This window comes from Apium graveolens, chromosome 1, assembly GCF_009905375.1.
Source record: "Apium graveolens cultivar Ventura chromosome 1, ASM990537v1, whole genome shotgun sequence".
NCBI lineage: Eukaryota > Viridiplantae > Streptophyta > Magnoliopsida > Apiales > Apiaceae > Apium > Apium graveolens.
The window spans coordinates 30,554,766-30,580,227 of NC_133647.1; the positions used below are offsets into that span (position 1 = coordinate 30,554,766).

The window sequence follows — 25,462 nt, forward strand, 5'->3', positions numbered from 1 at the left end:
GGTGAGTTAATTCCCTAATCATCTTCATGCTTAGTTAGGGCTATATCATGAGTTTAAGCCATCAATTCCTTCTCCATCTTCTTCATTTAATCAAAGAAGAAGACTATGAATAGTGTTTTCAAGTTTTTAACTTGAAGTTTTTCTTGTTTTCCTTGAAGATCCAAGCATTCCTAAGATTTCTCAAAGCTTCTTAAGGCTTCCTAGCTCCTCCCACCACTTCAAGGAAGGTATACCATCTCCAAACCCTAGATTCCTAGGTATTATAAGATGATTTTGATTAGTAGGATGATATTGTAGCTTGTTGTTGTGATTAGAGTTTGGGAATTGAAATGGTAGTGAAACGGAATGGTAAATGTTGTGGTTTTGATTAAAAGAACTTAAGTATGGTTAAAGTTAAGCTTAGGCATAAGTATGAATGTTAAAATTGAATTGGTTGGGGTTGTTATGATGTGATAAGGATGGATGTTGGTTGTATGTTGGATTTGAGGTTGAATTGGGTGGGTTTTGAATGGTTTAAAAATTGGGAAATCGCGTAAACATAGCCGTCGTAACGTCCGATTTTCTTTAGACTGTTTTTGTGCATAACATTAGGACCCGAGGACCCCCCTGCTAGATTATGACCACTGCCATGTTTAGATAGCTCATGTTACGAGCTTCCTTTTGATATGTAGTTCGTTCGATTCCGATGCACGGTTTAGGAGAAACGACCGTTTTAAGTAACGGCGTTTCGTGAACGAAACATTTCCCCTCGCCTTACTTTGAAACCTTGGTTAAGGACCTTAAATGACTAATTGGGGTAAGAAACATTTATGGTAAGTGTGTTAGGCAGTTTGTAAGACACTCGCGAAGGAATCGCCTTAAAACTCGTAAAGGTTAAATTATTAAAAATGGTGGAGCCGAGGGTACCCGAGTGACTTAAGCGAATCAGTGAGCGCAAAACAAGCGTTGGAGTCTAAGTTAGTTAAAGTATAGATTTACAAGTGACTTTGGTTTAATTCCAACTTACTTGTTGTTTATAGGTTACCAGACTCGTCCCGAGCCTTTTATCACCCCAAGTCGCTCAGGCAAGTTTTCTACCCGTTATAACTGTTGTTGTGATGAATATATGTATTTGCATTATCTTGCGATAGATGCATGTTGATTAATTAGCAAATGTTGTTATATATTGAAGCATGCTGCTATGGTATATATATGCATGCCTGTTTCGTATTCTTTCCATATATAATTGTTGATAATACATATGCTAGAGGATAGCGGTAATTTGCATATACCCTTAGTATAGGGACCCAAAGGTGGAAATATTTTCTAAAACCGGGAGTCGAGGATCCCGAGTAGATTTTGTATATATGGATATAAATATATATATATATACTTATATATATATATATGGTCATAGTTTTCAAAACTATTAATCGAATAAGGTTTATTCGATAACTTTAACTTTATTTTATTATTGAATATTATTTCGAATATTATTCGAAGGCGTATGACTCATTTATATTAAATGAATATTATTTGAATATTCAATTGAGGATGTATGACTCCTTTTATTTTATTATCTGAATATTATTTGAATATTCATTCGAGGGCTTATGACTCAGTTTATATTATTTAATGAATATTTTTGAATATTCATTTGAGGATCTATGACTCCAATTATTTGCTGAGATATATTCTTTATTTTATTAAAGAATAAGGTGTAAATAATCAAACTTATTTTCGATTATTCAAATAAAGATAGTACTTTCATATAAGTATATCTTTGGTTATTTAATATTCGTTTCAAGTATAACTTTTAAAACTTCTACTTCAATTATTTTTATAAAGATTATTCTTTATGGGAATATTATTTAAATAATAATATTCAGTCATTTTCTAAATATTCCGGGGACTGATTTACTTCATTAAATCAGCTTTACTCCAAACACTCTATAAAGTGTTTTCGAGTCTTCAAAATGATTTTTAAAAGTTAGAGCGGATCCCAAAACTCATTTTTATATTTAAGATCTTCCTTTTTAAGGGGATTTAAATACTCGCTCAAAACCTGAGGGATCCGGCTATGTGGTGTATTTTATATTCGCAACAAGGTTGCTGTCTTGATAAAAGAGTTTTTGATTACTTACCCAATATTCGGGAAGTAAAATTCTTGGAACAAGTTAATCCATTAACAGGCATCGCCTGGGAAATATCGGTGAGTTTTCCTTTCCAACTAGATACGACTTCTTGGTGGAGCCGTATCAACAAGTTCTACTTGGGGAAAGGGGGAACGAGCTTTACGTTTCAGAGTCATGGATTTCATCTAAACTAGGAGTGGTGTAAGTGGTCGAGTGGCGCCGGCCCAGCCTTATTATATTGGCCCAAATGGCCTGGAAGTTTCGCTAAGGCGGTCCATTCCTTAGGAGTTCAGTGTTCGGTTGACAAGTAAATCCGACAGGTTCTCCTCTACATGTAGAAAATGGTGGGGTTGTACTACTACGACTGATCATCGTAAGTGGTCTTCCTGGCGCGGCAAACTCCCGTAATGAGTTCATCATCCATTTGGATAATTCTGCAACACTACCCGTAGCTTTTCGATCGAAAGGCTACTAATGGGTGGTTGCCGAAGCATTGACAGGGTCAAACATTTTTATTGGTGTATCCATTGAATGAAGTATCTCGTAACTTCATTTCTTTTCAAAATATTTCAAAGATCAAATATTTTCAAGTTTTATTTGTGGTCTCATCTATGGGATGACCTCGTGAATCTTATTATACTTCGAACAATAGTAGTTCAAGTAGATTTCTAACAAAATGGTATAAGTATAGTGAAGTAATTGGTAACTTCATCTTCTTTTAAAACTTATATCCAGTAAGTAATTACCTTACTCATGATAAAGAATTCTAGTAAGTATCCATTTAGATACTTGTATTATTGTTATCACTATATATTATCTTGCGAGCTGTATGGCTCACTCTTGCTTTATTTCTTCATCACACAACAACAGTTAGGAAAGATGGCCAGACTCCAGCAGACCCAGCGTAAGCGCGTGTTAGGGCGAAAATACGCGCTAATATTCACGCAAGTATACGCGTTCGCAAGTAATATAGAATACTTTCTAGTTCGTTCCCTCAGAGACTCAGACTAATTTATTGTCTAATTAAACTCACTCACCAATGTATGATTACTTCTCAATGTTAAGATAATAACACTTAAAATTGTTGATCAAATAATAACTATAATTAACTACTTAATTAACCACTTAACTAACACTTCAAATTATCAATAATAAAACACTCATGAGATCACAACTTCATTATTACTTCCTTCTATAGCCATTGTTATTACCTTTAGCATGTGACAGTGATGATATTAATCGAATAACACAAAACTGATAAAAGCCAACTTTCATTGTACTAATACCATTCTACCAAACATCCACAACTAAGATAGAAGTTGAATAGTCATCAATTATGTTGAGTTCCTATATGTCTACAGAAATTGACAACACAACGATTTAAGCACAAGTTATTCCTTTTGATTACATAGGGAAAATAAAACTGTTAGAGTTACCCACTAATCATGCACAACGTACATGAACCTATGCTAGCATGGCAAGTTCTAAATCTCAAGATCCACCGTCGCTTCACAAGAGATTAACACCCTATCTTATATGTTCGCGACGCACATAAGACGAATACGCACAACCAATACTAGATATCATGCAATCATCACACACTAAAGTATTAAACAATTAACTAAAGAATTCCATAATAAATCCGTTGTAACCCCATGATCACGATTAGCCCATAATAGAACTTATCGCCATCATGGGTTCATATGAAATCATGACAAACAACACAAGAAAATAATAACTACACTAATTATATTAAAACAGAGTACGTCACAAGAGTAAATAAGTCAAAGCAAGAAAACTAGCATCCAACGTTACAACGAAACAAGAATCACAAGAATATATGCTTCCCCTTCGTTGCGGTGTGCTAAATCGGTCTTCTTCCTTATCTCCTTTGCTTCTTGCGTAAAACACAATCTAAAACATAATCTCCTTAATACTCTCTATGAAAACGTCTCAAATCTACCTATATAATAGTCCCATAAAACTCAGATTACATAGAAGTTGGAAGCCACACAGAAGTAGAAGTCTAAAATAATTCAGCTTTTTCCCCGACCTTGCGCGGCCGCTCAGCATATCTGCGCGGGCGCGCAGGCTGCTGCGCGGCCGCTCAGCATTGCTGCGCGGGCGCGCAGGACCCTACTGGAAAAATTCCAAGCTTGCTCCGTTTCTTCGCCGTAATTTGCCCATTCCTTTCCTCTCGCAATGGTGAACACATGCCAAGGCTTATTCTTGACGATTCCTCCCCCGAAATGCAACTATTACCCTGAAATGCATAAACACTAGAAAAACGCATCAAATACACAAAATACTTGATTTCAAGATACCAATTTAAGCCATTTTAAGACGTTATAAGTGGTGTAAAATGCCACTCATCACACCCCCAAACTTAAATCGATGCTTGTCCTCAAGCGTCACAGACTCAAAAACAAATACAAATATGCATGAATGCAATCTATATGAAAATGCAACGATCCCCCTTACTATAATTAACCAACCAAATTGTTACCTCTCAACGAATGCAGTTAGACAACTAAAGATCAATAAACTCATGCAAACGGACATACAGCCAGAAACGTGGTGTGTGCAAATGCTTAACAGATATGCTTCGGAACTAGACCAATTACTATGACTAGACTATCTTCAAGGCAATCCTACGATTATACAAAGAATAAAAAATTCTAGGCACAAAGTGATATACAACACTACAAGAACTCTGGAGCTTACTACGGAATCGTGCTTTTTATTTACAACTCAAATGCTTATTTGACCGTGCAATGAGTGAGGTCCACAAAAGACTTATACAATGGTATCCATGTAACGAGCGTTAGGTTAGCGGATCCCAGACTCTAAAAGCCTTAGGTCACTAGGCACAAAGTCCCCTAAGAACTTAATAACTCGAATACCAAAGAGCCCACTCTTGATCAATTATGCAATTTTTTTTTTTAATAACTTCTGAACAAGTGCGTTTCGCTCCATCTTACTCAACCCAAGACTACTCGCAACATAAGCGAGCCGGCTACTAGCCATTTGATGCCTAGCCACAACTAGCAACAACTTCCATATTTTTTTTCTCCAAAAATTTTTCTTTTTCATGTTTTTATCACTAAGAACCTATAATCGAATTCTAAGCATAATAAATAGATTGACCTTGAAAACAACCAAATCATAACAACAATCTAGCCCTTGCGCATTCTTTAAGACTTAGTGGACTTACAATTGTTTCTAGCATGCATATCAACCTACATAACTTAATATCACTTTAATGCTATCACTACACTCGCATCAATATCACAATTCAGTCGATAAATCATTGCAAAAGGGATCATAGTAAATGCATGAGCTACATGACATTCATAAAAAAAAAACTATATGGCATAAATTATGCAACTATATGAACTAAACTATCATGAATATGCAACTAAATGACACACACACAATATTCCTTAACTACCACCCCCAAACTAAAAATCTTCACTGTCCTCAGTGAAAGTAGTAGAAAGGAACACAGGGTATACCTACTCGGAGTCATCATCATCATCACCCTCAGTGGGTGGAGTATCAGGCGGTGGGTATGCAGAGTCCTCACCAAAAACTGGCCACTGGATATCAGCTCCAAGGCCTCGAAAAGCAGTCCCTAACGCAAGGGTGAGCTCCTGAGCAAACCTGCTCTGCGTCTCATACATGGCATCCATCCGCCGTGAAAGCCTCCTATACTGGGCATCACCCATCCCAGCACCCTCCTGAGCTCTCGAAGAACCAGCCTCACCACGCCCTGACCTAGCCATAGTAGCACCTCGTGCTGGACGTCCTCCTGGAAGATGATAACCCATCCCATGCTCCTCAGGCTCACCACCGGTCCACTCCTGCATCCCATTCAGAGTGCCAGAATCTATCGGAGCTGCTGGCAACTGCTCATGAGCCGGCCAGTTCACTCCTACTGCTCGGCATAGCTTCGTAACCGTGGATGCATAAGGGATGTTCATATGCTTTGCTCCCCTCAAAAACTTCAGAATTCCTTGGTAGATAAACTCACCAAGGTCCACATAGTACTCATCATGCAGAATTCCCCACAACAACTGTGCTCTCTCAACTATGACCTCGTGTGCATGTGAAGAAGGCAAAATATTAGCACATATAAATGCATTCCATGCACGGGCATACCTATTCATGGCGATCGTCGGAAAGTGACGATACTCATTATTGGCTGGACTGCGGTTCCAAACTGTGCTCGGTCGACAGAGAGTCGCACAAATCAAATCCAAGTCAAAATCCTCAGCAGTCTTTTCATTCCAGTTCTCCTCCTCGGGCTTCCTCTCTCGCTGTCCAATCACACGGCGAATCGCCGCAGGATGATAATCAACTGTTAGCCCACGGACTACAGAAAACCCATTATTTTCAGCCTTCGCATTCGCGTAGAACTCGCGAACAACGCTCATCGGTACTGCTTCGGGTGACTCACAAAAAGCTATCCACCCCTTCTCTGCAATCATGAGCAACAACTCACCATCCCTCCCTGATGGTAAAAACCCCCTCTCTTTCAGAATCGGCTTCCCCAACAGCCTAGTGTACTCCTCCTCCACAGCTCTGTCAGTTAACCGGGGTCTTGCAGCAGTACCCCTCGATGAATCAGCAGTAGGAACTGTGCTGCTGCTGTCAATAGTGCGTGCTCTCTTGGGTGCCATTGATTCGTGAATAAAAGTGTGTAAAAACTGATTTTTGATGTTTGTGAGAGGGTTTAAGTGTAGGAAGTTTTGTGAGAGATATGTAGGATGGGTGTATGTATATATAGGGTGTGGATTAGATGAGGGTTTGGGAATTAAGGGATAAAATGATGGGGTAGTGGGAATAATTCGTGGGTTTATGGGCTAAAACTGTTTTTGTGTTTTATTTTTTTTTTTATTATTTTTTTTTTCTTCTGAACTGTAAAAAAAATTCTGAAACTCGACCCCTGCGCGGCCGCTCAGCATATCTGCGCGGCCGCTCAGCATAGCTACGCGGGCGCGCAGAGGGTCTCTGGAAAAAAATTTTTTCAGCCCCTGTTTTCTTATTTTTTTGTGTTTTTGGATAGGTTATTAACTTCTAAGGGTTCCTGTAACAACAATTCATGGGTTGCCTCCCACGCAGCGCTTCTTTTTCGTCATTAGCTTGACGTTCCGTACCTTTCTCAAGTAGTCAACAAAATGGCACTAACCACCTCTCGGTTTGCCATGTCCCCATAGTAGTGCTTCAACCGCTGACCGTTAACCTTGAATGCTTGGTCTGAATCATTCTCAAAAATTTCCACCGCTCCATGTGGAAACACAGTTTTGACAATAAAAGGTCCAGACCATCTTGATTTCAACTTCCCAGGAAAAAGTCGGAGCCGAGAGTTGAATAACAGAACTTGTTGCCCTGGCACAAATAACTTAGGATGTAGCTTCCTATCGTGACACCTCTTCACCTTTTCCTTATATATTTTGTTATTCTCGTACGCTTGAAGCCGAAATTCATCAAGTTCATTAAGCTGAAGCATTCTTTTCTTACCAGCTGCATCTAAATCCAGGTTCAATTTCTTCAATGCCCAGTAGGCTTTATGCTCAAGCTCCGCCGGTAGATGACATCCCTTACCGTACACCAACTGAAACGGTGACATCCCAAGTGGAGTTTTGTATGCTGTTCTGTAAGCCCAAACAGCTTCATCGAGCTTTAAAGACCAATCCTTCCTTGACGGATAAACAACCTTCTCTAGAATGCGCTTTATCTCTCTGTTAGACACTTCCGCTTGACCATTTGTTTGCGGATGATAGGCAGTAGCTACTCGATGATTCACATTATAACGCTGCATCATAGAAGTGAACTTACGGTTGCAAAAATGCGATCCTTCATCACTTATGATTACCCGAGGCGTTCCAAACCTTGTGAAAATTTGCTTATGAAGAAAATTTAGTACTACCTTTGCATCATTTGTCGGTAAAGCTTTAACTTCAACCCATTTTGAGACATAATCGACTGCCAGCAAGATGTACTGATTATTGCAAGACGAGATAAAAGGCCCCATGAAATCGATTCCCCACACATTAAAGACCTCGACTTCAAGCATCACATTTAATGGCATCTCATCCTTCCTTGACAAATTTCCCACTCTTTGGCAACGATCACACCTTAAAACAAACTGATGAGCATGCTTGAACAAAGTAGGCCAGAAAAAACCTGCTTGCAGAATACGAGCTGCCGTCTTCTCACCTCCATAGTGTCCACCATAAACCGTGGAATGGCAGTCTCATAATATCCCCTCCGTCTCACAGAACGGGATACATCTCCTGATGATCTGGTCAGCTCCCTGTCTAAACAAATATGGTTCATCCCACATATACCACTTCACCTCATGCAGAAACTTCTTCTTTTGAGCGGATGTCAAATTAAGAGGCATTATATTGCTGACGAGATAGTTTACAATATCTGCAAACCATGGTTCTTCCTCCGGAATTACAAAAAACTGCTCATCCGGAAAAGATTCATTGATTAACGTCCTATCTTGTGAAGTAGAATCGGGATTCTCCAACCTAGAGAGATGGTCAGCTACTTGATTCTCAGTACCTTTTCTATCTTTGATCTCTAACTCAAATTCCTGAAGTAAAAGCACCCAACGAATGAGTCTCGGCTTCGAATCCTTCTTAGAAACCAGATAGCGAATAGCTGCATGATCAGTGAATACTGTTACTTTCGTACCAAGCAGATAAGATCGAAATTTCTCAAAGCCAAAGACTATAGCCAAAAGCTCCTTCTCAGTAGTGGTGTAGTTCAATTGGGCCCCATTTAAAGTCTTACTCGCATAGTAGACCACATGGAAGATATTTTTCTTGTGCTGTCCCAGAACTGCACCTACCGTATAATCACTCGCATCACACATCATCTCAAACGGTTCTGTCCAATCTGGTGCTGTAATAACTGGTGCAGTGATCAAACTCTTCTTGAGAGTCTCGAATGCTGCCAAACATTCATCATCAAATTTGAAAGGCACATCTTTCTCAAGCAAATTGCACAACGGCTTAGATATCTTTGAAAAGTCCTTGATGAATCGCCGATAAAAACCCGCATGACCAAGAAAACTACGGATTCCTTTCACAGAATTGGGTGGGGGAAGATTTTCAATGACTCCCACCTTGGCCTTGTCCACCTCCAGACCATTGCTAGAGACCTTATGCCCAAGGATAATGCCTTCACGCACCATAAAATGACATTTCTCCCAATTAAGCACCAAATTAGTTTCCACGCATCTTTTGAGTACGGCGCGCAGATTATTCAAAGATTCATCATATGAGTGTCCAAAGACGGAGAAGTCATCCATGAACACTTCGACGTTATTTCCAATCATGTCAGAGAATATAGCCATCATACATCTCTGAAAGGTGGCCGGGGCGCCACATAACCCAAACGAAACTCTACGAAAAGCAAATGTGCCAAATGGACAAGTGAAGGAAGTCTTTTCCTGATCCTCTGGTGCAATACAAATCTGATTATACCCAGAATAACCATCCAGAAGACAAAAATACTCATGTCCCGCCAATCTGTCAAGCATTTGATCAATAAATGGAAGAGGAAAGTGATCCTTCCTTGTGGCTTTGTTCAATTTCCTATAATCCATGCATACTCTCCATTCTGTAACTGTTCGAGTAGGGATGAGCTCATTCTTTTCATTTGCGACCACAGTGATACCTCCTTTCTTAGGTACACATTGTACGGGGGTCACCCACGAGCTGTCAGAAATAGGATAAATGATGCCTGCATCTAGCCATTTCAGAATTTCTTTCTTCACCACCTCCTTCATGATGGGATTCAGTCTTCGTTTCTGTTCCACAGTTGGCTTACTACCTTCCTCTAGCAGAATTTTATGCATACAATATGAAGGACTTATCCCCTTGATGTCTGCTATGGTCCATCCTATAGCCGATTTGAATTCTCTCAAAATCTTTAAGAGCTAGTCTTCCTCACTACCTGAAAGGTCAGATGAAATAATAACAGGTAACGTAGATGAATCACCTAAAAAAGCATACCTCAAGTGTTCAGGTAATGGTTTGAGCTCCAAGGTAGGTGCTTCCTCTATTGATGGTTTGAGCTTCCCTTCAGCATTCTTAAGGTCAGAAGTACCAAGAGATTCAAATGGTATGTCCAGCTTTCGCTTCCATGGAGAAGAGTTCAGATATTGTAATTGCTCGTTGCTATCTTCATCATCGCTGTCAAAATCCCCCAATAAGGCCTTTTCCAATGCATCAGACATTAGCATGTGCTCGAGTTCCGAAGTAACCGCGGAATCAATCACATCCACTTTTAAGCACTCCTCATCTTCTGTAGGGAATTTTATTGCCTTGAATATGTTGAAGGTCACATCCTGATCTTGGACCCGCATAGTAAGTTCCCCTTTTTGCACATCTATCAAGGTACGACCAGTAGCCAAGAAAGGCCTCCCCAAGATTATGGGAATCTTCTTATCTTCCTCAAAATCCAGAATAACGAAATCTGCAGGAAAGAAGAGCTTATCCACCTTGACGAGCACATCCTCAACTATGCCCCTTGGGTAAGTAATGGAACGGTCAGCCAATTGTAGTGACATGTATGTGGGTTTTGGATCAGGCAGATCCAGCTTTTTAAAGATCGACAAAGGCATTAGATTAATGCTTGCTCCCAAATCACAAAGGCACTTGTCAAAAGTTAGATTGCCAATGGTGCAAGGAATGGTGAAGCTTCCTGGATCTTTCAGTTTTGGCGGTAACTTTTGCTGCAGAACAGCGCTGCATTCTTCCGTGAGAGCAACGGTTTCAAGGTCATCCAATTTCACCTTCCTTGAAAGAATAGTCTTCATGAACTTCGCATAACTAGGCATTTGTTCCAGAGCCTCAGCGAAAGGTATATTGATGTGAAGTTTCTTGAACACCTCCAGAAACTTCCCAAACTGTCTATCCAGCTTTTGTTGCTGCAATCTCTTAGGAAAAGGTGGTGGAGGATAGAGCTGTTTCTCCCCTGTATTAGCCTCAGGCAGATTGTGTTCAACAGTAGTCTTCCTTGGTTCCGCCGCTTTCTCCTTTTGCTTAGATTCTTCATCTCTAACTTTAGCTTCGACTTCTTTTGCCTTTTCAGCATCAGCTACTTTTCCAGACCTTAAGGTAATAGCCTTGACTTGCTCTTTAGCTTCCTTCCTGCCTGGTACTTCCGTGTCACTGGGAAGAGTGCCAGGTTGACGATTGAGCACTGCATTGGCTAATTGACCGATTTGATTTTCCAAGGTCTTGATAGAAACCGCCTGACTCTTGCACAACAGCTTAAGTTCCTCAAAATCAGCACTAGTAGGTGCAGCTGCACTTCCCTGTTGAGGATATGATTGCCTTGTAGCATACTGTTGTGGTTGCTGGAATCCAGGTGGGTTAAACTGTTTACTCACTCCTTGCTGATATGGTGGCTGAATAGCATTCTGATTATTCCCCCAGCTGAAATTTGGATGATTTCTGTTATTAAGATGATAGATCGCTGGCACAGGCTGCTATTGTAGCTGATAATTATTCACATACTGGACAGATTCGTTGATAAGAGAACACTGATCCGTAGCATGAGAACCTGCACAAAGCTCACAAACCATAGCTATTTGATTAACTCCATACTTAGCCAGAGAATTGACCTTCATTGATAGCGCTTGGAGCTGGGCTGCAATAGCGGTGGCTGCATCAACTTCCAGAATACCTGCTACCTTGCCTGACGTCATCCTCTGAGTTGGGTTTTGATGCTCATTTGCAGCCATCGTCTCTATAAGATTATACGCCTCAGTATAGCTTTTAGCCCTTAAGGCTCCTCCAGCTGCTGCATCGAGCATGGGCCGAGATTGGGCCCCCAAACCATTATGGAAACCAGTGATCACCATCCAATCCGGCATTCCATGATATGGACATTTTCTCAACATTTCCTTGTAGCGTTCCCAAGCCTCGCACATAGATTCTGTAGGTTGCTGCGCAAACTGAGTAAGAGCACTCCTTATAGCAGCAGTCTTTGCCATTGGATAAAACTTCACCAGAAACTTTTGCGCTAGATCTTGCCACGTAGTGATGGACCCAGTTGGTTCCGAATGTAACCAGTCTTTAGCCTTATCCCTCAGTGAGAATGGGAAAAGCCTCAACTTGATAGCCTCATCAGTCACGCCATTATACTTAAAAGTGCTGCAGATCTCGACAAAATTTCTTATGTGCATGTTGGGGTCTTCAGTTGCCGCTCCTCCAAAAGAAACAGAATTCTGCACCATCTGAATAGTGCCCGGCTTGATTTCAAAGGTGTTAGCTTGAATAGCCAGATGAAGGATGTTTGACTGAATGTCATCAATTTTATGCCGAGAAAAATCCATAAGAGCTGGATCAGCTTGAACAATACGATCTCCCATGTTTACTGGTTCTTTCTGCTCAGCTCCTGAATCCGAATCCTCAAAATCTAACTTCTCCGGAATATCAATAACTTCGTCTGTCTCCTCAGCTATATCTAAAGTCCTCTTGCGAGCACGAGAACGAGTTTGCATAAACGCTTGCTAAAGTACCTGAAACACAACCGAAAAGAGTAAGTAACTATTACGTCCTAATCACTGAGTCCTAATGACCAATGATGGTAAGCACATAAAATAAATAAATACGCCGAGTCCCCGGCAGCGGCGCCAAAAACTTGTTAGGGCAAAAACACGCGCTAATATTCACGCAAGTATACGCGTTCGCAAGTAATATAGAATACTTTCTAGTTCATTCCCTCAGAGACTTAGACTAATTTATTGTCTAATTAAACTCACTCACCAATGTATGATTACTTCTCAATGTTAAGATAATAACACTTAAAATTGTTGATCAAATATTAACTATAATTAACTACTTAATTAACCACTTAACTAACACTTCAAATTATCAATAATAAAACACTCATGAGATCACAACTTCATTATTACTTCCTTCTATAGCCATTGTTATTACCTTTAGCATGTGACAGTGATGATATTAATCGAATAACACAAAACTGATAAAAGCCAACTTTCATTGTACTAATACCATTCTACCAAACATCCACAACTAAGATAGAAGTTGAATAGTCATCAATTATGTTGAGTTCCTATATGTCTACAGAAATTGACAACACAACGATTTAAGCACAAGTTATTCCTTTTGATTACATAGGGCAAATAAAACTGTTAGAGTTACCCACTAATCATGCACAACGTACATGAACCTATGCTAGCATGGCAAGTTCTAAATCTCAAGATCCACCGTCGCTTCACAAGAGATTAACACCCTATCTTATATGTTCGCGACGCACATAAGACGAATACGCACAACCAATACTAGATATCATGCAATCATCACACACTAAAGTATTAAACAATTAACTAAAGAATTCCATAATAAATCCGTTGTAACCCCATGATCACGATTAGCCCATAATAGAACTTATCGCCATCATGGGTTCATATGAAATCATGACAAACAACACAAGAAAATAATAACTACACTAATTATATTAAAACAGAGTACGTCACAAGAGTAAATAAGTCAAAGCAAGAAAACTAGCATCCAACGTTACAACGAAACAAGAATCACAAGAATATATGCTTCCCCTTCGTTGCGGTGTGCTAATCGGTCTTCTTCCTTATCTCCTTTGCTTCTTGCGTAAAACACAATCTAAAACATAATCTCCTTAATACTCTCTATGAAAACATCTCAAATCTACCTATATAATAGTCCCATAAAACTCAGATTACATAGAAGTTGGAAGCCACACAGAAGTAGAAGTCTAAAATAATTCAGCTTTTTCCCCGACCTTGCGCGGTCGCTCAGCATATCTGCGCGGGCGCGCAAGCTGCTGCGCGGCCGCTCAGCATTGCTGCGCGGGCGCGCATGACCCTACTGTAAAAATTCCAAGCTTGCTCCATTTCTTCGCCGTAATCTGCCCATTCCTTTCCTCTCGCAATGGTGAACACATGCCAAGGCTTATTCTTGACGATTCCTCCCCCGAAATGCAACTATTACCCTGAAATGCATAAACACTAGAAAAACGCATCAAATACACAAAATACTTGATTTCAAGACACCAATTTAAGCCATTTTAAGACATTCTAAGTGGTGTAAAATGCCACTTATCAGCGCGTGGGAAGCGTCCCGCGTCTTCCCGTTGATGTTGTAGCTGCTATAGCTGCAGAGGTAGATCTATTGTAGATCAGACCATCTACTTTTGAGAATCAATTATGTATAATTATAACTTGTGGCAGATAATGGCAATTAATTGTAAATTTATCAAGTAATCATTTTGGGTTGTAATAACTTTTAAATTGTGGATTCAAAGACTTGTTCTTATTTCAATTTCATCTCTGAGACTATAACGGGTTGTGGTGTGTGTTAGTGTGGGGTCACAGCATAAGGTTATTATTATTAATTAAGTGAAGTGATATTGTGGAAAGAAAGACCGTGACGATCCGGATCCCCGACCCCGGATCTGGGGGTGTTACATTAATCATCGTCGGGTAACTTTGTTTATCATCTGTCGGGTAGCTATTTGGCACTTGACTTCATTTCATTTATGCATGATTACAAGACATCACATATTTATAGTTAATCAACCTATTTTGCATATCTAATTAAAGTCAACATGACTATATGCTACTACAGAATCTATACAAAGGTGTTTACAGAAATGTGCTCCATGACTTATTGTTACATAAGCTACTCACTCGATGGATGTCAAATCTGTTGGATTTTAAACGCACCAGGGGCATGGCAAAACACTTTTACACATATAAAATACAAATAAAAGCATACAGATCATGAATAAAAATTCGAGGGATCGAATCTAACCTTTAAAAATAATTCGGAGACAACGATCAGAGATCCTTAGCAGTTGCTCCTCAAGTGTGAAGCACTCCACCGGTATCCACCAAGAAAACGATGTTAAGGAGGAGGAAGGAGATGGAGAGAATTGGGTTTTCCAAACTTTTTGGGTTTTGTGTGGGTTCGATGTGGGTTGGAATAAAATAGGGTCTATAATAGTGTATTTATAGGCAAAATTTTCAGCTGAAATTTTCCCATAAATAATATTATTATTATCCCATTTATTATTCTCATTAATAATTAAAACACCTTTTAATTATTAATCCTTTTTCTAAACACTTTAGAAATAATTCTCTCTCTTGATTTAATTTCCAAAAATTAAATCCTTTAATTAATAATATTAAGAATTTTTCTTAATTAATTTATAATCAATTAAATCTCATTTAATCAATTATTAAATTTGCCAATTAATTATTTATTTCATAAATAAATAATTATTAGCCATTATTAATTAATTCTTCCACCATTAAATCATTCTCTTTTTATGGTGTGACCCTGTAGGTTCAATATTAAGCCGGTAGTAGAAATAAATAATAATAAAACTATTTTATCATTATTTATATAAATTCTCTAATTTATTAAATATGATTAATTAATTAATCACATTTATTCTACATCGTGAGGGATACTTCTCAGCATATCGCGACTATCCGGATAATATGAATTCACTACTTAGAATACCAAGAACCTATTCAGTGAATAGTTACCGTACAATAAATTCCTTCTACCCTACAATGTCCCGATTAAATACAAGGTATGGATCTCATGTCAAGCCTATCTAATTTAATAACTTGCTTACCATTTACTATGCGTAGTTCTATGCAAATTAGAAACTCCTTTCTAATTTCATTCACTCTGGCCAGAGATTCCTGAACTAGCATAAGTGGATCAGCCTTGAACATTCGCTTCCTTCACTGGAAGGGGTAGATCCTTTATTGATCATACACTATCTTCGTGTACAAATTCCTATACCCAGAAGAGCCCTAATAATTGTCCCTGGAGACTAAGAACTAAACCAAAGCATAGTTCAGTGTACACAAGATGACTATGATGACCTCAAGTCTAAGGATACTTGTACAACTATCACTATGTGAACAACTGATGATACGTGAGTGAACTCCATCAGTTGTTCAGCTGTGCGAGTCATGTTCAGTGAACTTATTCCATAATAAGCACCTACATACAGTTAAACCTCGATGAAATAATAATCGATAAAGTAATAACCTCGCTAAAATAATATTTTTCTCCGGTCCCAACATAATAGACACAGTGTATTTTTGCTCCCGATAAAGTAATAAACTCGCTAAAGTAATATTTTTTCTTGGTCCCGACCCTATTACTTTAAAGAGGTTTAACTGTACTAGCTATAGTGTCACCACACAAATGTCTATGAGAATAGACATCCTTCATAATGAAGCAAGCATAGTATGTACCGATCTTTGCGGATTATTAATTACCAGTTAGTAATCCTATGACCAGGAACTATTTAAGTTTAGAGTTATCATCTTTTTAGGTCTCACTATTATGATCTCATCATAATCCATAAAAAGCTTTACTCTAAACTATGGTATATCTTATTTAAACATTTAAATAGATAGAGCCCGTAATAAAAACAAAACAAGTCTTTTATTAATATCAATGAAATCAAAACAGACTACATAAAAGTTATTCCTAAATCCTAATACCTGATTGGACTTAGGACATATTCCTTTCAATCTCCCACTTGTACTAAAGCCAATCACTCTGGTATCTAATACCTATCTAGTCTTTATGACGATCAAAGTGACTTTCAGAAAGTAGCTTTGTGAGTGGGTCTGCTATGTTGTTATGTGCGTCAACTCTATTTCAATACAATACAAGAAATTTTACCGCGCTCCCACTAACCCTTTTGTAAACGCATGGTTCATCTACGTTTTTGATAAAATCAAACTCTTTGATAGTCTCATCAAAACGAATGTTCCATCTTTCGAGAAGCTTGCTTTAAACCACATATGGTTCGCAGTAGCTTACACACTAGGTTTTCATTTCCCTCGGAAAGAAAACCATCTGGCTATATGCCAGATCTCATAGTCATAGTAAGCAGCAATCGCAAGCAAAATCCGAACTGATTTTAACAGGGCTACAGGTAAAAGGTTTTATCAAAGTCAATCCATTGCCTTTGTTTGAATCCTTTTGCCACAAGCCTGGCCTTATAGGTCTCCACCTGGCCATCTGCTATAATATATCTTTTGTATACCGTATACATAGATTCCATTCTGGATTTCATGGCACTATGCCATTTCTCTGAGTCAACACTACTCATAGCCTCATTATAGGTCACAGGGTCGTCATCATCAATGATCAACAACTCATTGTCATTCTCAATGATAAGGCCATCTTACCTCTCAGGTTGGCGAGACACTCTCCCTGATCTATGAATGGGCTGTTCCACAAAAGGTTGTTCAGTCAGAATAGGTGTTTCCACTCGATCTGTAGTAGTTTGTGCTTCTTGAACTTCATCAAGTTCAATTTTGCTCCCACTGTTTCCTTCAAGGATAAACTCCTTTTCCAAGAAGGTAGCATGTCTGGAGACAAACACCCGATGATCGGTGTAAAAGTAATACCCTAAAGTCTCTTTAGGATATCCCACAAAACTACATTTTACGGATCGATATTCCAGCTTATCTGGGTCAACTTTCTTGACATAAGCTGGACATCCCCAAATCTTAACGTGTTTAAGACTCGGTTTCCTTTCTTTCCATATCTCATACGGAGTTTGAGGAACAGATTTGGAAGGCACCTTATTCAGTAAATATGCTGAGGTTTCCAATGCATAACCCCATAGGAATACTGGAAGATTTGTATAGCTCATCATGGACCGAACTATGTCTAACAAAGTTCGATTTCTCCTTTCAGATACCAATCTGGAGGAGTCCACTGGGAGACTATACCATTTACTTTGAGATAATCTAGAAACTCTCCGTTCAAGTATTCACCACCTCGATCTAATCGAAGAGTTATAATACTATGTTTGGTTGTTTCTCCACTTCATACTTATATTCTTTGAACTTTTCAAAGGCCTCAGACTTGTGTTTCATCAAACACATATCCGAATCCAGATCTATCATCTATGAAAGTAATGAAGTATAAAAATCCACCCATGCCTTGCTTAGACATTGGTCCACATACATCTGTGTGTACCATTCCTAGCAAATTTGCAGCCCTCTCTCCATGTCTACTAAATGGAGACTGCAGTGCCACAATGAAGTGAGATTTTCATCATCCCTTTTCTTTTATTAGTTTGTTCAATCTGAAGTAAATTATGTCACATATATGCAGACCATCATTTAAAGCACCACGTCCATAAAGAATATTATCTCTAAGAATAGAACATTCATTATTCTCAATAATAAATGAAAATCCAGCCAAGTCTAACATGGGAATAATATTCCTCACAATCGAGGGAATAAAATAACAATTATTTAAAACAATAGTCTTGCCCGTAGGCATATGTAAATGAAATGATTCTACATCTTCAGCAGCAACTCTTGCTCCATTTCCATCAGTAGAATCACCTCCTCTTCCTCAAGAGTCCTACTTCTCCTTGGTCCCTGCAACAAATTGCAGATATGAGAACCACAGGCGGTATCTAATACCCAAGTAGAAATGACATATTCACTTCTATCATGAACATACCTGAATCAGAAGCGGTAGTCTCACTACCCTTCTTCTTCTTCAATTCTACAAGGTAAACCTTGCAGTTACTCTTCCAGTGCCCCACCTTGTTACAGTGAAAGCAAACAACTTTGCTCTTGGGGTCTTCAGCTTTTGGTGGAACCGGCGTTTTCTCACCTACTTTCTTCTTCTTGGAAGAGTTCCTCTTCCTTTTCTTAGGATTGGAACCTTCACCAATTAGAAGAACAGAACTCTTCTTAGGGGGAAAATTCGATTCCGCAGTCTTCAACATGTTGTGGAGTTCAGGCAGGCTGACATCCAACTTATTCATGTGAAAGTTCACAACAAACTGCGAGAACGAACTCGGAAGCGATTGCAAGACCAAGTCTTGGCTCAGCTCCCCATCCATGGCAAAACCAAGTTGTCCAAGACGTTCAATCAAATTGATCATCTTAAGTACATGGTCATTCACAGATGATCCCTCAGACATCCTACACCCGAACAGCTCCTTCGATATCTCATATCGAGCTGTCCTCCCTGCCACATCATACAACTCTTGTAGATGCATGAGGATAGTGTGAGCATCCATATGCTCATGTTGCTTCTGTAGCTCAATGTTCATAGAAGCTAGCATGATGCATTGAGCAATATTTGCATCATCTATCCACTTACAATACACAACATGTTCATCATTATGTTCATCACTAGCAGGTTCAGTAGGCTTAGGTGAGTCAATCACGTATTCCAGCTTCTCAATCCTGAGAACAATTCTCAAGTTTCGAAGCCAGTCAGCATAATTAGGACCAGTCAATTTGTGAGCATCTAGTATGCTCCTGAGTGATAGTGCAGAAGACATAACGTACAAAGTAAATCTGTAAATGATAAACACATAACAACACTTAGCAAATATTCGATTTCATTTCAAAACACTATATGAATCGGGTCTTTATTCATAAGTGGCTCCCACTAGTTTTCCTAATTTATTCAACCCCCTACGTGAAAAATTAAGCATTCATAATGCTAGTGGGAATAGGGATCCTACATTCCATTACACGACCCCGACTGTAGCACGAACCGCCATGTAATGTTCAATAGGCAGACAACTCTTGTCAATTACATCTCATGTTATTCCCTAATCAAACTTTAGCCTCTTGAATAATTGAGTCTCGGCTGTAGCACGACAAACTCAATATTCTAAGTCAAGTCTAACCCAACATTCCGTATAGTTGAATCAGTCCCCAAAGGCCCACGGCTGTAGCACGTACCGACCTTTAGATTCTTATTCAATATACACATCTCTATGTAATAGACAAGTATTTCTTATTTCGAAATCAAAGCCCTCGGCTGTAGCACTAACCGACAATGATTCAAAAATAAGAACTACTTTCTATCATGTTGGAAGGCTATGACCGACACAAGCCCGTTGTATCATTGGCCAATTACTACTTGATATTATTTAATTTTAGAGGGATTATATTACGTTACAATCATAATCATATTATAAAGAAATTCTTCCTTTTAAATTAAATATTTCAAATCAATAATCAATAATTAGATGATTCCCAGATCAGGTGGAGCATTGTCAAGAGGCGTCACTTAATAACCCTTTTTTACAGATAGAAATCTGTTGTTGACAGAATCATCCTTTCTCTCATATCGAAAATTCATATTCAATTACGTGTTTCATAAACACAAGAATCTCATGATTGTATTCATAATATTATTATTAAGGTTATGAAATAATTTCACTATACTAGGTTGTCTAACAAACGCCTTATATTTATTTAAGTTCACCTAAATCTATCATCACATGATAAACTAAGCATATATCACATATATAAACATGAATAAACATCAAGGTAGGCATATTATATCATCTAGCACATTAGTCTAAGCATTATACATCTCTATGTATCACATGAAGCATTTAAAAGCAATTAAAACAGTCAAAAACATCTTTAAAACACTTCATGGAAATATAAAAAGTTCAAAACTTTTATATAAACTAAAATTGATCACTTCATTAGATCCGTCTCGGAAAAACGAATCCAACGGTATATTGCACACCCAAAACGGAGTTACGAAACTCCCAGAAAATCAATTTTAAAATCAATAGACGGGCTGTAACGCATTACAGGAACGCGTTACAAGCCCTGTAACGCATTCCGATGATGCGTTACACCCCTTTAAAGCCATTAAAGGGTGTAACGCATTCCGTGAATGCGCCACAGGTGTGTAACGCATTCCCGGAATGCGTGACACCCCTATATTTTTTTTTCTGCAGCCGCCGCCTACCTCGGAAAACGAGCCTGACAGTCCTGTTCCCTGTCTGCTTTTCTTTCCTTCCCGTGCCATCACACAGACAAGACAGCAGCAGTACAAATAGATAACAGATATATACATACAAACAATTCATATAAATATATATATAAGATTTATTTAATTACGAATTTAATTGTAAGAACTTCAAAAATTCATAATAAAAAATCTATACATCCTAAAATTATGAAAAAAAATACCCAGACGATCTACAACACTTGTAGAACCCAGATCAACATTCAAAATTATTCTGAGAAACGATTTCTCATCAGACAAAATTAATCCATAATATAACTTGTAAAAATCATAATTAATTCATACAAGCACATAAAATTCTGAAATTTTTACCACAGATCTATATGCATACAACCTATGCTCTGATACCATTGTTGGATTTTAAACACACCGGGGGCATGGAAAAACACTTTTACACATATAAAATCGAAATAAAAGCATACAGATCATGAATAAAAATTCGAGGGATCGAATCTAACCTTTAAAAATAATTCGGAGACAACGATCAGAGATCCTTAGCAGTTGCTCCTCTAGTGTGAAGCACTCCACCGGTATCCACCAAGAAAACGATGTTAAGGAGGAGGAAGGAGATGGAGAGAATTGGGTTTTCCAAACTTTTTGGGTTTTGTGTGGGTTCGATGTGGGTTGGAATAAAATAGGGTCTATAATAGTGTATTTATAGGCAAAATTTTCAGCTGAAATTTTCCCATAAATAATATTATTATTATCCCATTTATTATTCTCATTAATAATTAAAACACCTTTTAATTATTAATCCTTTTTCTAAACACTTTAGAAATAATTCTCTCTCTTGATTTAATTTCCAAAAATTAAATCCTTTAATTAATAATATTAAGAACTTTTCTTAATTAATTTATAATCAATTAAATCTCATTTAATCAATTATTAAATTTGCCAATTAATTATTTATTTCATAAATAAATAATTATTAACCATTATTAATTAATTCCTCCACCATTAAATCATTCTCTTTTTTATGGTGTGACCCTGTAGGTTCAATATTAAGCCGGTAGTAGAAATAAATAATAATAAAACTATTTTATCATTATTTATATAAATTCTCTAATTTATTAAATATGATTAATTAATTAATCACATTTATTCTACATCGTGAGGGATACTTCTCAGCATATCGCGACTATCCGGATAATATGAATTCACTGCTTAGTATACCAAGAACCTATTCAGTGAATAGTTACCGTACAATAAACTCCTTCTACCCTATAATGTCCCGATTAAATACAAGGCATGGATCTCGTGTCAAGCCTATCTAATTTAATCACTTGCTTACCATTTACTATGCGTAGTTCTATGCAAATTAGAAACTCCTTTCTAATTTCATTCACTCTGGCCAGAGATTCCTGAACTAGCATAAGTGGATCAGCCTTGAACATTCGCTTCCTTCACTAGAAGGGGTAGATCCTTTATTGATCATACACTATCTTCGTGTACAAATTCCTATACCCAGAAGAGCCCTAATAATTGTCCCTGGAGACTAAGAACTAAACCAAAGCATAGTTCAGTGTACACAAGATGACTATGATGACCTCAAGTCTAAGGATACTTGTACAACTATCACTATGTGAACAACTGCTGACACGTGAGTGAACTCCATCAGTTGTTCAGCTGTGCGAGTCATGTTCAGTGAACTTATTCCATAATAAGCACCTACATACTAGCTATAGTGGCACCACACAAATGTCTATGAGAACAGACTTCCTTCATAATGAAGTAAGCATAGTATGTACCGATCTTTGCGGATTATTAATTACCAGTTAGTAATCCTATGACCAGGAACTATTTAAGTTTAGAGTTATCATCTTTTTAGGTCTCACTATTATGATCTCATCATAATCCATAAAAAGCTTTACTCTAAACTATGGTATATCTTATTTAAATACTTAAATAGATAGAGCCCGTAATAAAAACAAAACAAGTCTTTTATTAATATCAATGAAATCAAAACAGACTACATACAAGTTATTCCTAAATCCTAATACCTGATTGGACTTAGGACATATTCCTTTCAAAATCATCATCCGTAGAGATTATATTGAGTCATCCGTCGGGACTATACTTGGTCATCCATCGAGTGCTACATTTTACACTAAGTAAAATCTGCTAAGGTGTTTTGTTAATGAAATCATCAAGTTCACAACATCTTCCCAACAATCTCCCCCAATTTATGTCTACTAGAATTGTAGCCATAAATTAAGAGAAATTTGATGATAACAAAACACCCTAAAAATACAAATTTAAATGGAAGTAGATAAAACAAAAAAGTGCTGCAGAAATTACTTGAAAAATTTACAAGGCAAAGTGTACAAAGATTTGCTCACAGTCATTTTCAAGGTGCTCCTCTAGACTGAGCAGATTAATCTATTTCCTTGATGTTCTGGATCTCTTTCCAAACTTTCTGTTGTTTTCTTCTATTTGATTTTGGAGCTGTCTGTGGAATTCCAATTCATCAGATTCTGAGAGATTTAGCATTTCTTGCATTTCCAGAAGAGTCTCATTGCTAGAGATGCTTAACTGGTCCTCTAATCTGAAGAATCTTTTAACTCCCTTTTCATCCCTGAACTCCATTAGCCAGTAGGGCCTTAGATGCACTCTCCTTCCAGTGTAAGGAATAGTTAAAGTCTTTTGGAGTGCATCCTTGGCTCTAATACTCATTAGCTTTTCAATCTTCTTTAGAACTAGTCTTCTACCTGTCACATTGAATCCAAAGTTCTTCTTGAAGGATGAATAAACCTTTATCAGCAAAGATTGGCTTTCTTGAAGGATCCTGTGAAGTGGTCATTGTATCTCTTTTCCTCCCTTGTACTTGAATACTAACCTCTCAGGTAGATTCCTGTAAGCATCAATCCCTCTAACTTCTTCCAGTTCATCTAGATAGAGGTTTAGATCTGAGAATTCCTTGATGTCACAGATGTACATTATGTCTCCCTTGTTGACTTTGGTTTGGGCTTTAGTTAGGGACTTAGATCTGAGAGTTGAGGGCTTCACTTTCTTGACTGCTCTGGTCTTTATTTTCTTTGGCTTCATGAAATGAGGTAGATTTAGTTCAGAAATTGGTAGACTATCCCAGTCTATTGGCTCATCATTTGGAATGATAGGTTCACCATGGAAATTCTTGGATGGATCTATCTTGAATTCTTCATGTGCCACATAGGGCATGGATGTTTGTGTTGTTGTAGAAATAGACTCTTTGGGAAAGTATCCTTCCTTCTCCTCATCACTGAAATCCAATTTCCTCTTGATTCTTTGGTTGTACCTTGGCTTCTTTGTCTGTGCAGGTTCATTTTACATTACTTGATCTTGAGATTCAGGAATTGCAGATAGTTGTGCAGAAATTTGTTGTGTTGGTTTTACAGCTTGCAACTTGGCTAAGATAGCAGCTTGCTCCTTCTTTTCTTTGAGCTTTTTAGCATCTAGAGCAGCTTGCTTCTTTTCTTGCTTCAGTCTTGCCTTTTCTTCCCTTTTTTCTTCAGCAAAATGAGGGTGTCCAGCAACCACACAAATTTCCTTACCATTTCTGAAAATCTTGGCAATTCTCCTTTTTAGAACTGAATCTGCAGGATCCTTGTAGAATGCTATGGACCTGGCCAACAGCTTCTTCTCATCAGGCTTTGGTGTCTCATACACTATGTCCAAAGGGTTCTTTAGTGAAGATTTTGGATAGTTCACCTTTGGCCTCATACTTAGTTCAGCCTTTGGAGATTTGATGCAGGATGGCTGTCCTCTTTCCAGATAATTCATGCTCATATCATTCACAGATATTTTCCTAACTTGAGAGTGATGAATGGCTGATTTTTATGGCTTCTTTGCTAGCACAAACTTCTTTTGAATATCCTCATCAATTTTCTCCCAGTTGATTGGGCTCAACTGCTTCTTTTCAGCTGCTCTCAAATTGGTTGCTGCTTCATTTATCAGATCAATGCTATCTTTAGCTGGTGGCTTTGTGAAAGCAATTGTTGGCACAATTGCTTTACTCACTTGAATGTTAAGCACTTTTTGCTCCCCCTTACTCCTAGAACTCTCTTTCTCCCCCTTTTTGTTATCAGCAAGTTGAGTGGAGGAGGTCTGTGCAGCCACCAGTTTCTGAAGCAAGTCTGTTTGTTGAGCTTGGTGTAGATGAATTGTTGTAAGAGAAGCTTACATATCAATCATTCTTTTGTCCAGGGAATCCACCTTGGTTGCAAGATCTGAGTTTTTCCTGAGCTGTCTTTTGATGTCTGTCATTGTTGTCTCTGGAAGTCTAGCTTCCAATCTCTCAGAAATGTGCTTCTTGATTTCACCAATTTCAGCTTTGATGGTGGTGACATTAAGATTTTGTTGATAGCCTTGAATTTGATGTAGTTGGAGAGAAGCAAGATGTGCTTGCAGAAGCTTCGTAGTGCTGGCATTTGTGGATGATTGAAGTGCAGACTGTGTTTGACTAATTAGCTGGATGAGAGTAGTCTT

The 25,462-nt window shown here is 38.2% G+C and overlaps 1 non-coding gene across 1 annotated transcript; it reads left to right on the plus strand.

Moving 5' to 3' along the window:
• Window positions 1–12,013: 12,013 nt before the first annotated feature.
• LOC141680649 (small nucleolar RNA R71) lies at window positions 12,014–12,120 on the plus strand. The gene has a single exon (XR_012558380.1). It is a non-coding gene; the product is annotated as a small nucleolar RNA R71 (small nucleolar RNA).
• Window positions 12,121–25,462: the final 13,342 nt, after the last annotated feature.